This window comes from Juglans regia, chromosome 7 (genome assembly GCF_001411555.2).
Source record: "Juglans regia cultivar Chandler chromosome 7, Walnut 2.0, whole genome shotgun sequence".
Classification (NCBI taxonomy): Eukaryota; Viridiplantae; Streptophyta; class Magnoliopsida; order Fagales; family Juglandaceae; genus Juglans; species Juglans regia.
Genome location: NC_049907.1, coordinates 21190731 through 21205636, shown reverse-complemented (window position 1 = coordinate 21205636; position 14906 = coordinate 21190731). Strand labels below are relative to the sequence as shown.

The window sequence follows — 14906 nt, the reverse complement described above, 5'->3', positions numbered from 1 at the left end:
TCGTAACAACCACCACGCTTCGCAGCAGACGTCCACGGCAGTCTCAACGCTAACACGGGCTGGCTATGTGCTAGGTCTTTTCCTAGCTCCTAGCAAACACTGTCATGCCGACATCACCCCCCGTGCCGCACGGTTGCAACCATCGCAACATGACCTTAGACGTAGAGTGACTCTAACACCATTTGTTATGAACCCACTAGATAAAACTTACCCTTGCAAATAGCTTACAAGGGAATGATGCTTAGAAACTTATAAACCATCAATCAATCTCATACTTAGTAGATGTGGGATCGAAACAATATATATATATAAATCGAAATATAAAGATTGATCAAATCACCAATGCCGTATTCTAACAAGAGATCAATTAGAAAGTCGTTCAAGCTAAAAGCAACAAACAACTTCTATACGTTTTATTATCGGAATTATTTTCTCATGTCTAAATTAAAAGGATGAGAATTAACAACATAAACATATACACTGTTGCCTGTGACAAATTTTCATCTATGAACACTGAACAATTTATTTGTTAGGACCCTTCATCTCACAGGACCCCATTGATTTCGGCAACCATGTTGAAGAAATCCCAACTGGGAGCTCCTCCAAATCCTAATGATACTTCCCTCTCTGAAGTTGATGCGCATGCTTTCTTTTGCAACGCCAAAAGAGTGTTTAAGTGACACGGCAATATCTTTCCCCGGCGTCAAAAGAAATATTCCGCATACTAAAACCTGTAATTTCAGTCAGTTTCTGTGAAGGCAGTCGTAGTTTGGCTAGAGACTTTGAGTCAGCTTCGCAGACAGCACAGATAAAATCGAGTGCACCTTAGGAAACAATGGAGAAATCCTTTTACTGCCTTGGCATCATAACAGCCAGCTGTAGCTTGCCTGACTGACATAATTTTACTGGATTTTTGTATAGGGAAACCCTGCCAGCATTATTACTTAATAAAACATAAGCAATGCTGAATGATTCACCCTTATCCACCGCAAATTGCCACTCTCTTGTTGATATATTGAACCAGTCTTTTTTACGGGATTTAGTTGCTTTAACTTCAATGTACTCTCTGCAATTATCCTCCCCTACGACAATGTCATAGGGCAACCCGGTTTCACTATCTTCGTTAACCCATTTCACAACTGTGTCACCAGCTTCCCCAAGAATGTAGTTGAAAGCAACAAGCTCACCCAGTCTCCCCGTACGTGCAGCTTGTGTTGCATCAGGTGTCCCAATTCTAAGTTGGTCTCTCTTGTGAAAATTAGATGAAGCAAACTCAGAGCCATCAGGCTTAGCATCTAAATCAAGGGGATCAAATTCAACTTTCATTCCAGAATCAATCTGATTGCAAACTTGGTCAGAGTGATCTTCCAAATTGTTGTTATCTGACAAAACAAAAGCCATTGCAGCCGCTGCTGAATCATCTTCAATGGTCCAATCATCAGAGGTTGAGATAGAAACAACATTTTCCGTTTGCATGACTGTCCCTTCATAATTATCCTCTTTCTTTTGTGGGCTGCCCCCATGCTGTGCACTTGTTTCCCGTGTCTTAAAATCATTTGCCTGAGCATAACTACAACCTGGTGCACTTTTCCAATCCACAGGCGGCCAGTTTGAGTTCTTTCTTGCTTTCCTTTTGGGGTTTAAATAACTTTTTTCATCTGTTGCTTTTGAACTAAAACTTGTCTGGGGTGAATCATCATTCTTTGTCAAAGAAGGCACGGCTGAGAGGCACCACACAGATTCCTTGTCAGGAAGCTTTGGCACCTTTTGGCTATTCAAGATGAAAAACTCTGTCTGCTCCTCGGTGGATCCTGATTCGGCCATGTTTGTGATCATGTGAAGGAAATTAGCCAAGTGTAAATCAGGAGTTCCATTAAATAGTAAACGAGACAGCTCCATATATATGGCATGACAATCAGATTCTTCGGTGGTGTACAAAAGGTTGTCCTGCAAGGATCATGTAAATATGGATGTAATTAAAACAGAAGACATTTGATATATTTAATATTAAAAAACATACCAAATATCATGAAGAGATTGCTTTCTGGATATTCAAAACATTCAAACAACAGCTAATCTAAATACAGTTACTCTCCAGATAAAGAGAATGCAAGTGAAATAACCAGCATGATTAATCTTCAAATTCCAGTAATAGAATATGTAATTCTTGCCTCCTACACCTACATTTTTCATTTAATCCTTAAACAAGATTTCATTGATCATAAGAATAAGCAAGAGCCCGACTACATGAGACATGCAAGAGCATTACCCATGCCTCCATAACTCCTATGTTCATTCTATGGGAGTTATGGTGAGGCCAAGTGGCTGCACCTGGAGCTGCCCTGATTGACGAAGAGCTCAATCCAACTTCTTACTCTCCCTCCAACAGAACTTATCCCGTGAGAGATCCACACTGGTGAAACAGGTCCTGCAGAGATACCTGCCCCGGAAGGACACCACCATCCTACAAATCATGCTCAGGCAGGACGACACTCCTCCATGAAGCGCACCCTAAGCCCTATAAATATACTTCCAAGTATGCATTACAAAGGCGATAGAATATTGGTGAAGAGATTCTTACTTCTCCCACTGACTTAACCATCGAAGATATCGCCCACTGGTATCACCCGAGGTTATATCTTTGTTTCGTACGTGATTATCATGGATGAAGCGGATGCAGATGGAACTGCTAAGAATTGTCTCAACAACTATTACAGCATCTGGGAAGTTATTCTTGATTTAACACATGTTGTTTCATTTACTGTACAGCATACTTTTAGAGAAGGAAATTCGATTGCAGATCATTTAGCTAAAGCAGGAGCTGCTAGATGTTCATCTTCTTAATTTGATATAATTGAGTTGCTTAGATTGGCAATGGGAGACCTTTGATTACCAAGATTTAGAAACTTGTACAAATGATGCTAGCAGTCATTAAAATGTAATACTGGTTGCTTTTTTATAGTTATTTTCAAAGCCTTGGTTTTGGGATTTTTGTGACCTTCAATCTTTCACTTTTTACATGGTATTACTCCGCTAAAAGTGAGGGTTATTTATAAAATTCGGGTACTGCCCCTCTTCCTTAAAAAATGAAACTCTTTGTACACCATGACATTAACATGCCATATCCTATCTTTCCAGATTTGTAACTTTAAGGTGGTACTGAAGTTCTAAAGATCCTCGATGGGTTTAAGTTCTAAACTAAAGACTTGGTAGCAAACAGTCTCGCTGGCTTTAGCATCAGTTTGCAGGAAATTTATTTGTAAGAGGCTATAATCATTAGAAGAGAGAAAAGACAAACATCACTAAAGGATCTCATCAAGTACCTGCAGAAGACAGCTACATTCAATGCGTTTGTTCGATGCACCAGCACCTCTCTTGATAGCATTCCTGTAGTACAGCTTGTCAACAACGACGACTTGCAGACGATTCAGAAGACTGAATCCAGACTGCTTGAGTTGAATATAATTATTGGGGTGTACACTACAGATGTAGCGCTGAGCATAAGGAAGAGCCCAGCTCACTAACGATGCTTTGAAGCTACAGTCTGCCAGACCATAATATACAGCTTCACGAGTTACAACCTGCACATAAATAAATCAATGTGGAAAGCAAAATTGAAAGCACATCATTATTTTGAGATATAGGGAACTCTGTTTTTCTTAAAAGCAAGAGAATCTAACAGTTGGCGATGTCCACTCACAGAATGCAGTCAATTATTTTAAGTCCAATTTATTATTCAAGTCAATTAAAAGGATTGCTATGCAAACAAGGTCTACATCCACAAGTTCATTTTATGCATAAAAAAATTGAACTTTTCAAAGCACACTTGCATTAAAAAATAGTATTTTTTTCTTACAAAACCAAGTACCTTGAAAACGTATCAATGAATTATTAGAAGAAGTCCGTAGATAGTGGACAATAACAATGACATTGAAGAATTGAGCATAATTGATAAACCCAAATAGTTCAGAGATTAGTCGGGTCTCTCTTGATGCACCAATATGCCCTTCTTTATACCAAATCTATGCAAGTTGGCTTAAATGTGTAAGGAAAAAATATTATAAGACCATACAAGTAGCTTGGAACTTTGAAAAAACCTTTGACAAAGCCCTCATGCATAGGTGTTGCTCTTGTATATGTCTCATGTACTTGGCTTCGCCTATTTTAATAAAATTCGTATTTACTGATAAAGAAAAAAAAAACTTTTGACAAAGCCAGGAATACATCTAGCTAGAGTGGGTAATGCTCTTTTTTCTTCACAAGTGTTAAATCTAATCTTAATCCTACAGGATAAGCTGTTGATATACGAAACCTTCACGGCAAGATTGATTAGCATTCTACGCTGTTGGGCTCAACATGTTGATAAATTATACTTACTGCATGACCTAAAGGGTGACTTCATGTGAAAGTGTAAAACCTCAACGACTCATGGCTGCTATATCCCAATCTCAACCTCCACCCCAGACACCAACCCAGAAAGAACTTACCTCAGAGAGAGCGGGAATCCCTAAGTTTTGCATGAGTACAGAAACTTTTGTCTGAAGTATCTCTTTTTGATCCTCACTAAGTTTGCCAAAATACAGAAAATCAATCTTATTGAAATGCTTGAATTGCTTCTTTAACTTCCTATCATCGCACCAGCACACAGGGCCAAAGGACGGATGCAGTGAGACCCACTTATCTTGTTCAGTTGGAAGCACCATAAACTCTGATTTCAAAAGACATTGTTTCAAGTAAATGACATCTTCCGGAGTTAGTAGTCCAGATTTCAGTCCATCACTCCACATGAGAAAAACTTCAAAAACCTGAGATGGGAATGGAACACTTAGGATGTACTGCTACAAGCAATTGTTACAAGCACAGTTTTGCCACAAATCAGTTACTTACCATATTAGCAACAAGTGAAGGCAAAGCAACAGTAGATAACAGCAGCAAAATCTGTAAATAGCTGCAGAGAGGAGGGGCCTCATGTACACCACAGCCGTCCATGAAAAAGTCACGAAGGCCTGGATAAACACTGCTCAGTGTCCAGGTCAAGGGACTATGATTCCCTTCTGTCAAACTGTGATAAGGATGAATCTCCTTCATTTGGTCCAGGGCACCAGTTGGATCATGCCAACATACTTCTTCAAGAGATAAAAACTTACCAGGTACCACATCCTCAAGCCTAAAGCCGGATGCAGACGGAAAAAATATAAAAGGTCCTGAAGTCAACTCCTCTTTGAGTTTCTTCTCTGAAGTGTTCATTTCATCCCAAATGAACGTGTACAATTTTGACATTTGTGATATGCTGGCATAAAAAGCCAAAGTTGGGATTAAAATGAGCAGGTTTGCTTACCCGAAGAAAGATTAAGGGGTGTTAGGATCACAATCATGGAAAAAAATTGGCAAAATCAATGTCCAAAGCACAAGGTGAAGAGAATAAGTAGATGACATGTTGGTCAAATGCCATGGCATATGAAAAGGAACATCCGAACTGATACTTGTTTTTATACAATCTAACATGCAGAGGAACACTATATGATTTCAGACTCAAACTGCAGTTTCCATCCAACCTTGAGTAAGTGAGCTGATTTGCACCCAATACAACATAGCAAAGGTCTACATATACGAGTTCTAAGCAAGTAGTATCACAAGAAGCATTGAGAACCATATAAAATTCTTATACCAGAAAATGTTATTCTCTAGAAAAAATCAAGAATATATTGAAAAGGAGGGAAAATAAAATTGGAATAAATATATCCATGGACCAAACAGAAAAGATTTGGGAATAACTTCCAAGAGAGCCTGGAAGGTCCATTTTCAATGAGAATACCAGACAATGATTAGAAGAGTAATTTCGTTATACAAAGCACATAATTGGTACTATGATAACACCACATGTGGTCAAAAAAGTGGCATCAGTTTGAATGGTTGCTCTGAGAAACCCATGATCATTATCATTATTGCACAATAATCCTATATATAAAATTTTACAATTTCTTTCACAACTTACGACTATTTTAAAGATAATAGAGGAAAAGATCTATATAGTCTAGACATACTCAAAACAGAACAAAAACACAGGATATTGATAAAATTTATAAATGCAAATGCTTTTTCTTGCTAGGAAACACATTAGTAGAACCACGATATGATCAGATTTTTTATGTGAAAGGGGGAAAAATACAGTGAAAGGTGTGAAGAAGAATTCAATTGAAACAGTATTAACTATTTATGATGCTAAATTGAACAGCATAAAGAATAAACGACTAAAAGCACATGTAGTAAAAAAATATGCCTTACTCCGTGCGTACTACCAGAAGAAAAGACAATTACAGACAACAAATGATATCCCTTCCAGTTGGTGATGAAGATGCACCAATACCTGGCCTTAAAAGGTGTCCTAGATCTTCTCCATACTTCTAGAATTTCCAAAATGTCATCCATGGTAACTTTAACCTTAAACCCAATATCACTAACTAACTTTTGACATCTCACCTGTTTCAATAAGATAAACAAAGTGTAAAAGAGAAGTGCAAATTTATGCAAGCCAAGTCCTCCAAAAGTGTATAGGGAGATGCAGCAGTTTAATACAGCTCAGATTACATTTATACATATAATTAACTATGTACTAAGATAAGGAATAATTCCATTAATTCCTTATGGATGGTGTAGTTCCCTTTGACCCCTCAGTGATTAGTGATCATATTGTGTCATTCTACCAGAATCACATTGTACATATTGCCACTAATCCAGTGTTTCATCAAAGGACCAAGCATGTAGAGATTGATTGTCACTTCATTCGAGATAAGATATTGAGTAGTGATATTTCTACACCTTTTGTTAAGTCAGTGGACAACATGCAGAGATATTTACTAAGTCTTTATGTCATATAGGTTGAAATTAATTTTGTTCCAGGCCAAGTTAATTTATTTGTTCCAAGCTGTGTTTACATGACATATTTGCTCTACCTTGAGGGGGAAGTGTTAGAGGGCATAACTGTATTAGTATATCCCATGAGGGTCATTTCCCACTTTTCCATTCTTTATTCTCGGTAAAACCCAACTTCTATGTTATATCTACAACAATATTATGTTGATGCTATGTTACAAAACATTCTTAAATACAACAAAAGCATCACTTAAAAGGAATTCTGATAACAAAATCAACTCAAAGGCAATCTACCAAACCAACTAGACTACTCGAGTCAAATTGTATGGATATATTGCATCTTCCACAACATTTTATGAAAAAAAGAATTTTATTATTAATTTTTTTTGAAAAAAAAAAAAAGAATTTTATAAAGAGCAACCGTGTGAATTAGATGGACTCCCGCTACGAACAAAACAGAAATCAACAAAGACATAAATATAAAAAGTAGGGCAAAAGAGTATATCCAATGTATATTATACCAACCTTCGGAACAGCATATGGAGCAGAAGCGCCCAAAATCGAGCGTACTGTATCACAATCATAAAACAAATCTTTGGGATAGTGAAGCTCATCATCAATGCTAGATACCACCCACTGGACATCACAAATGCTACTCAAAAAAGAAGACTTGAAGGGTTTACAATCTCCACCAGACTTAGGAATCCAGTAACCTGTAACACTCTCACTAAAATGACTATCCCACAGTGTATCGAGAACCTCCAACAGATAGATGCAACATTGCGGTGTGCCATTTTTCAATAACAGGGACATTAAATGGACCAATTCATGAGATTCCCAGTCATTGACAATTGATTCTGGGGAAACCACATCTCTTTCCCACATTACATTCTTAAAAATGGTAGGAGAAATATCGGCCACAGTCTTATTAACTTGAAATATTTTCACAAAATCCAAGATACCTATTTCCTGGAAAAATTCCCTCCATTTCATAAGTCCACATGAGGTTGATTCAGTAACAGGATGCCTCAGATAGGTGGCGTCAACCTCGTGCCATTTCATATCTACAACATGAGTCAACTTATTTGCATTGACTGGATTTCCATATTCCTTACTAAAATGAATTGACACCTCAACAGGCCGTTTGAAGCCGTAATTTGTTAAAATGAAAGCTTTATTTCGTAATTCGGAAATTATGTTCACTCTCTCAACACAACAATCAGGACAGCTAGACTGTAGGTGGATCATTGCAAAACAAATATACTCTATCATCAAATGCTTGTCCTTATTTGTAATTCGGTCATTAGATACAGCTGTCAAGATGTGGGCCTTCAAAATTTCATGAGCAGACAACTGCTTGACACCAATCCTGTGAAACATCTTGGTTATGTTGTCTACCAAATTCACGTCCATGAATGAAGTATCACAAGTTGATGCAGAAAGGAGGGCAGGACTGACAGTCCGGAGTTTAGCAAATAAACTTTGGAAAGCTTCAAGTCGATGTGGACCATCAAACCCAGTGTCAGATGGTAACCAGATTGTACCTTCATTGACTGAGCTGAATGTACCATCCGAAAGGGGAATAAACTTTATCCTTTTAAGGTTTTCTATGAGATCCATTCCTGTATCAGAGTTTAATAGAATTTGTCCAGAACGAAATAACATTATATAGAATGAACTTATCCAAGAAGACAACCAACTCAGACTCATTGATTTGATACCGTTTTCCACTTGACTTAAAGAGGATATAAATTGAAGTAAAATTGTGGGTCCATAATCCTGAATACCCAGTGCCCTTGCTAATGAATCAGACATTTTTATATTTATATCCAAGAAACCAAGGCCAAGAAGCTCACTAAGCAAACCATCAGGAAGAAGAATGCGGGCCTGTTCATCCCAACCTCTTAGAACCTTGCATGGAGGAACCCATCTGTCATTGCCTCCTTCCAGAAGTAAGCAGTTCGACATTCGTAATTTAGAAATAATCAACCGGGGAAGACTAGAAAAGAAACCATGAACTTCCCCAACAAGCGGGACAAAGCTCATAAATGCTGACACAGCTTTTCCAGGGTTCTCTCTAAAACACAGAAGAGAACAAAAGGATCTCTCTGCACCAACAAACAAACCAGGAAACTCAGATGACAACCACTGGTTCCAAGAACTATCTCCGTCCACTTCCTCTCTAGATGAAGGAAGGACAAAATCACCTTGAAGAATGAATTTCAGACCATAAGTTCTTAAAGGAAGAAATGCAAAAACAGGCTGCTGTTCTAGAATTGGAACGCAATCCCCATCAATTGATTCCTGCAATGTAAATGCTACTGAGATTTCCGTTGTACACACATCAGGACGAATGACATCTGCTCGCAACTTCTGAGATGCTAGTAACCATGTCATTTTTTCTTTCCCATGTGAAACCCTAACGATGCCATCCCCCATGATTTCTTTTCTCATAACTATGAGCGAATTGTTGAGCAAGTTTCTAAACTTAATACACTTAAGTCGGTGAAGAAACAGCAACAAAGATGGGTGAAGATCTGAAAACATGGTCATAATGCTAGTCATGACAGTTCCATCTGATAATCTCGTTCTGAAAGGAAGTACAATGCAAGTGTTCCACTGTTTGGCATCCAAATCACTGGTGTCACCAGATGCCAACCTACTATACAAGTCAATATTACATGGAGGCACTAATGTTGGCAAAACAAAACCAATCTGACCCTCACTTATATCAAACTTGACATGAAATCCATTAGAATGAATCTCTGGAGCATCTGTAACCTGCAGAAAGATCAATCACATTCATAACAGCTAATTACTCGGGGAGTGTAGGCATTAGTTCAATAAACCGAAACAGTGGCCTACCACTTTTGACCAATGACATTAAAATATGATTCACATTAAAAAATGACTTGTGTTTCCGAGTGCGGGGCATTATAAGCCTCTATGCAGGGTGTCCCACAGTAACATTTTTTTGCTAAAATGTCACTTGTCTAAATGAAAGTAGAGTTCTTTAAGGGCTTGTTTGGATAGAGAAATCATCTCATCTCATCATTACAACTTTTCCAAATTCCCACACATATAATAAACAATTCAACTTTTTCAAATCCCAAAATAATAATAATATTAAAAAATAATATTCTAACAATATTTTATTCAACTCATCTAAAACCATCTCATCTCATCTCATCTCACTATCCAAACGAGCCCTAAAAGTTAGCTTTTGATTTCTTTGCTAATAACGAAAAACAGTAGAATACTCTTTCATATAAGTAAACGAAATTTCATTCAAACTTAAGAAATGGTTAATTCAAGTACACAGGGAACATATAAGAAATACATCTAAGCATTAAAAGGGAACGAAGAAAAAAACCCTGGACAATATGAACAAATAAATTAAAAAATACATGGTGTTTGCGGTATCATAAATATGAGTCGCCACCCAAATATAAAGGGTTTAAAGGAAGAAAACTTCAACCCCGTCCATCAATTTCTCACGACCTTCAAAACTATGATAATTTCTCTCTCCATCAACACTACATTAGGTAAGACAGTCACTTTCCAAGGAAGTTCACAATCGTGGTTACCAAATTTTTTTTTCAGAGATTTTAAAAAACAGTTGAATACTAATCCAAAAAATCTGTTTATTATCTTTATGGGGGATGGGCCCTTTTTTTTTATCAGCAGATAAGAATTTTATTGATGAGAATTGGGCATAGCCTAGGTACATGGGATATATACAAGAGCAAACCTAGGCATAATTGGTTAGAGATACAAGGAATTCATGAATGTTCAGACCATTGAAGTCTAGTACATTCGACCAATGGAGTAAAGTGTTAAAACAGCTGATCCATTGACTGCTTGTGGTCTTCAAAGCTTCTATCATTCCTCTACTTCCAAAGACACCACTACAGGCAAATGGGTACCATATTCCATATGACTTTGATATGCAAGCTACCACGCAAGCCTCTCCAATTTGCTAGGAAATCAACTATCCTTCTCGGCATCCCCCAAGCTATCCCCATTCTAGCAAAGAATTCATACCATAAGGTCGAGGCCACCTCACAGTGAAAAAGTAAATGGTCCAGTCTCCCCACTCTTTTTGCACGTGCAACACCAATTGACTATGGGAGATGAGCCTTTCAACATCTACTTTAACCATTTCTGTCTAAACTTCAACTTTACATGTTTCCAGGACTACAGATTCAAAACCCTATTTTCATATTTATTTCTTTATGTCAATTAAAACTTGGCAACCTTGCACAGAACACCGAACAACCACAAAATAGCAGGAGTGTATGTGAAAGATTATTATATTCGACACAATGATTAACTATAAAGAAGATGAGCCTAAAAACTACCTTAAGCCATTTGCTTCTGAAACCTTAACACAAGATTAAACTGCTTATGACCTTCTTGCAATTGTTATCATTCACACCTGGACTTAATCATAACAGCAGGCCACATCAAATACCATCTTCAGGGAACCCAACATCCACAGGAAGGATTTGGGTTGGATGTAAAACATGAAAACTCACAAGTCGATTTATCCTGATCCCAAAAAAGTATAAATCTTTAGTAGACTATTAAAATGCAGGAACCCCCACACAGTGTCAAATTCCAATGAAGTGGTACAGCCCAACTAGTAAAGACTCTTCCAAACACTGAATTAAAGTTCCACAAAAATCAGTGGTTCACTTGGAGCAACAAACAGTAAGCAACAAAGCTTATTGTACCTCTTAGACATATAATATCTCTTATACACAACCTATGTACTTGGGAAAGACCATTTTTCAGTTTTTTTTTTCAATATAAATTAACCATTACTTACCAAAAAAGAAGAAGAAAATCAAAGAAATATTACAACAATGCTTGTTCAAACATACCCGGAAAACGGATTTAAAGCCAATGCCTTTCTGCCCTATATATCCAGCATTAGATCCTTTCTTCGTCGAATTTCCAACATCACAGAGTGCTCTGATGTTTTGAGCAGAGAAGCCTTGCTCGTTATTTAAAAGAATGATTCCTGACTCTTGAAGAATGAATGTCAGAGTTGGTTCCACATCTTCCGGATAAATATTATCATCAGCATTTTGGACCTGAGGCAGAATGATAAACAGGATGCTTTTTATGGAAAAAAAAAGGGACTTCTTTGCAACCTATTTTGAACTTAAAATCTATATCAAATCCGTTTACCAAATTGAAAATTCTATAGATTGGGATCATAGTTTTTACATTCAGTACTTACAATAAACTAAAACAGATATGAATGACATTTTCCAAGTCCAATATTATTAATCTTCTTGTGCCACTCTGCTTTACAATACAACATTCAGTTAAAAAGGAATCTAGTGAGAACACACAACCCTAAAGTCAACGAACTTAACTTAAAAACTCAAATATAAAATGCATATTCAAATCTGGCCCATGTCAGGATCAATAGCCTAATTATATTCCTCCCTTTTTCCATAATTTGACAGCTGCTAGAGAATTCGATGCCTCATATTATCTCACTACATTTTGAAGCAAGAACAGATGCAGGAGATTGTTTTCGATAAAATAAAATACATTACAGTATATAAAAGTTGAAGCATCCTCTTTGTAAAATATTTCTCAACCTCAGTATAGATCTATTTTAATTTTATTATTTCATTATTCCCACATAATTTTCATTATTCCCACATAATTCAAACACATGTACACTTCCACCCTTTATTACCACTTCTTCACCCGTCTTTTGCAGTTCCCGTCAACTTTCACCCTTTATTGCCACTTTATTAGCTGTCTCTTGCACATCCTGTAAACTACTGCCTTTTATTTTCTTCAGTTTAGTTTTACCTTAAAACCGTTCGGTTTCTAAGTTATCAAAATTATTCGCTTTCTTGGTTTATTAAAACAATTGGATAACTTTCTTAACAGTAATTTATTTACTTAAATATTATTTGGTTTCCAGGCTGTTCAGTTTCCGGGCCATTTTGTTTCCAAGCTTAATGTGAAGTCTATTACGCTTTCGCTTATTACTCTGCAAATCCCTTTCTTCCATTTAGGCTTGGTTTGAATAGTAAAATGAGATAAGATGATCTGTGAATAGTAGTGAAAGAGTTTGTGAATAGTAGTGAAATGGTTTGAGTTAAGATGTTTTATGGAATTTTAGAAATGGAGAGAGAAAAAGTTGAATAAAAATATTATAAAGTTAAAATATTGTTATAATATTATTTTTTTAATAGTATTATTGTTTTGAGATTTGAAAAGGTTGAATTGTTTTTTGTGTTTTGTTTGGAAGTTTAGAAAAGTTGTAATAATTAGGTAATGATTACATGAAAAAATTGAAAATTGAAAATTGAAAAGTGTTTGTGTTTGTGGTGTTTGGATATTGAGACGAGATGAGATAAGATGAGATGAGACGAGGCGAGATTGGATGGGATGAGAGGCTCTTGCTATCCAAACCAGGCCTTAGGATGTCATTTTTGGTTTCATTGTCATCTTGGAGAGGGATAGCTTATTGTCATCTTTGAAGTCATTGATGCTACTCCATACAACGCTGTAGCTACTTCATGAAAACCCAATCTGATTGGATGGTTGTGAAAGATTCTAAAACTGGTTTCCCCTCTTAGAGATGAAACACTTTGTGACAATGTTGGTGGTGCTGGTGGTCATCTCTTTTGTGCAAAAACTACAGTAACTGAGACTCTAGTGCGAAGCCCAACATCTGAAGATGTCGTCTTTGTGCTCACTTTCTTTGCACCTCTTGCAACTTTGACTTTCGGGTTATTCTTTTGAGCTATAGTGGTCTAAGTCCAATGACCAGCATACTAGGCAACATGATGGTTCATCTTCTTTTGAACTTCCCACTCTCTGTGTGTATAAATTGACAAGTATGTTGGACTTCTCCTGACTATGAGAGAGGCTGGGGAATATGATAGAATTAATAATGTAATGGCAATTGTGACCGGTGAAAATGCAAGTTGCCTTCTTTTGATGACAATGATTGGCCCATGTCAACTTAGTTATCTCTATTTACCTCTGAATGTAGATTTATTAGATTCTTGTTCATTCAATGTCATTTTATGGAGTTTTTCTTCCCCTCTTCTTACTGCAAGCTTCTTCATCCGCCTTTGGCTTCTCTTCGTTATCTTTCTCTTTTCTCTATTGCTAGCATTTGTACTACTCTTGCTTCTTGCCCTCGATGAGTCTATCTGGTGACCATTACCATTTCTAGTTTAATTTTGAGCTTAGTTAGAGGTGCAAGTTCTTGAAGGATGGGCAATTTGAAGGTTATTCTCATTGAAACAAAAATATTTGAGATTTCAACTGAAGGTGGTTGCTATATACGCATCACAGAGAGAGGTAGGAAGGTGATAAAGAACAGTTACTGGGTAGACCAATTGCATCATGGGTCCACAAACCTTAGAACAATTTCCAGGTCAGATGGTGACTAGGAGGTCATCAGAACGTCCAACATAGGTAGCAGTGCTTTTCTTGCACAAAGATCTTCCAATGCATTTGGTAGATACTTGACTATAGTCAAGTACAAAGGTGGTGGGAGACAGAGCCTTATCATCATCCTTGAAGAAGTGGAAGGCAAGGTACGGAGGAAGATGGTTGTGGAACTGCGTGAGCTATGTGGCAGTGCAGGCAAAAATGAAGCAAAGGAATATGGAGGGGCTGAAATGTTCAAAAGGCAAATAAGCAAGGGCACATGTGGGGGAGTGACTTCTAAAACGTATGCAAAGGTTGTTTCATGCTCAATGCTAGTCACCAACGACGACACTAGAAAAATCGAGGAGAAATCAAGAAGAGACTTGCAGAGATACGAGGTTTGAGGCGCCGACAACCACCAGAGGAGAAAGGATGGTGGCTCTCTGACAAAAGGGTGCGACGCAGAAAGGATGACTCTGCAAACCTCAAAACAGAGTTGATAGTGGCTTTATACAGTGGGTAAACCAGGAAATGGGCCTGGGCTTGAGTCAGGAAAGATGAGGGAAGCTGCTGGCAAGAAGTTCGTGGGTTTCAGTGGTACAAGATGATTGTGG

The 14906-nt window shown here is 37.4% G+C and overlaps 1 pseudogene; it reads right to left on the bottom strand.

Moving 5' to 3' along the window:
- Positions 1-327: 327 nt before the first annotated feature.
- LOC109003407 overlaps positions 328-14906 on the bottom strand; it is a 48581-nt pseudogene continuing 34002 nt past the window's right edge.